Below are 2,331 nucleotides of genomic sequence, written 5' to 3'. Positions count from 1 at the left end.
CATCATCTATTTGATCAATTAAGAATGAGAAAAAAATTAAAGATTTTTTAAAAGGTATATGTGTAAGTGCAATGAATGTATGTATAAGCATATAAATACAATGATGACAGTAATGATGCAAGAAATGAGATGGAAGAATTAGAAATATTTTATTTTCACAAGGTATGTGAACTACCTGTGAAGCAATATAGTGTTATTTGAAAGTGGATTGTACTATTTTTAAATTAAATGTGTATTACAAACTCTAGGGTAACCACTAAAAAAATTTTAAAAATTACAATTGATATGCTAAAAAAGGAAAGAAAGTGGAATTTTCTTGCCTTTTTTCATTGAGTGGAAATGCTCAATGAAAACTACAAAAAACAGAACGAGTAGAAGACAAACATAAGAACAAAAGACAAGTGTAATGACCAGAGAAAGTAACAAATATGGTGGATATTAATCCAATTATTTAAATAATCACTTTAAATATCCATGGTCTTAGTACACTAATGAAGAGACAGAGATTATAATATTGGATCAAAAAATATGATGCAACTGTAAATTGCTTAGAATAAATTCACTTTAAATAAACAAATACATTAAAGGTAAAGGGACAGAAATAGAAATAGCATGCTGACATTAATAAAAAGAAAGCTGAAATGATTATTTTAATTGTAGACAGAGCAAACTTCAAAGCAAGAAAAATTATTGGGGCAAAACTGGAACACTACAAAATAAAGTGACTATCCCTGGAAACACAAGAACTCTTGATGTGTATATTCCTTACAAAAGAGTCTCAAAATACATGAGGCAAAAACTGATAGAAATGCAAGGAGAAATACATGAATCTGTTAATATAGTCAGAGACTTGAACACTCCTCTATCACTAGTAGACATAATCGGCAGGCAGCAAATTAGTAAGTACCGACTAGAACTTAAGAGAACCATCAGTGGACCAGATAAAATTGAGATCTATAAACTACTTTATCCAACAACAGCAAAATAAAGATTCTCCTCACACTCATAATAGCTTTTCAATTAAACTATGTCGACCATTACTTTAAATGTCAATGGTTTCAATATACCAGTTAAAAGACAGAGATTCTGGAACACTCAGTGATAGACAATATTTGGGGCCATAAAATACACCTCAACAAATTTTTTAAAAATGTAAATTATACAATGTCTACTCACAAGCCATGGTGGAATTAAACAAAAGATCAATAAAAGAAAGATAGTTTAAAATTGTAATATACTTAGAGATTAAACCGAAATTTTCTAAATAACACATGGGTAAAAGAAGAAATCTGAAAAGAAATTTTGAAAAATTGTAAACTAAATGGAAATGAAAACACAATGTATCAAAATTTGTGAGATATAGTGAGAGCAGTGCTTAGGAAAAATTTATGGCATTGAATGCATGCATATATTTAAAAAGAAGAGAGATATAAAAATCAATCAGTTAAGTTTACACCTCAGGTAACTAGAAAAAAAAAGAGTCTATTATGTGCAAAGTAAGCAGAAGAAAAGAAATAATAAAACCTAGAGCAGAAATCAATGAAAGAGAAGATAGAAAAAGAAAAGAGAAAATCAATAAAACCAAAAGCTGATTCTTTCAAACAATCAGTGAAATTCATAAGATTCTAGCCAATCTAACTAAATAAAAATACAGATAGGACACAGATTACTAATACTAGAAATGAAAGAGAGGACATTACTACAGATCCCATGGACACTAAAAGGATAAAAAAGAAATACTATAAAGAACTTATGCACACAAATTTGATAATTTAAATAAATGAACCAATTTTATGAAATGTGCCAAAATTCACACAAGAAGAAATATGAATAGGCCTGTATAACCTAGAGAAATATTCAATAATTAATACTCTTCCAAAAGAGATAGTAAAAGGGTCAAATGAGTTCACTGGTGATTCTACCAAATTTTTTAAGAAGAAATTATACCAATTCTCGACAATTTATTTTAGAAGATAGAAGCAGAAGAAATAGATTCTACTAATTCTATATGGCCAGCATTAACCTAATACCAAAACTAGAAAAAAGATATTATAAGAGAAGAAAATGACATAGCAATGTCTCTCATAAACATAGATGCTAAAATATTCAACAAAATATTAGAAAAGCAAGTTCAGCAATGTCTAAAAATATGCCACAATCATGTAATTTAACCCAGGTATGCAATGCTGGTTCAACATTCAAAATCCATTAATGTAATCTCTTACATCCAGAAGCTAAAGAAAAAAAATCACAAGATTATATTAATAGGTGGAGTAGAAGCATTTGACAAAACCTAACTCTCATTCATGATAAAAATTCTAAGCAAACTAA

The sequence above is a fragment of the Aotus nancymaae genome, unplaced genomic scaffold (assembly GCF_030222135.1).
Source record: "Aotus nancymaae isolate 86718 unplaced genomic scaffold, 86718_ANA_hifiasm-v0.15.2.pri h1tg000020l, whole genome shotgun sequence".
NCBI classification, from domain to species: Eukaryota; Metazoa; Chordata; class Mammalia; order Primates; family Aotidae; genus Aotus; species Aotus nancymaae.
The sequence above is the reverse complement of the archived record's forward strand: the minus strand, read 5'-3'. Positions refer to the sequence as shown.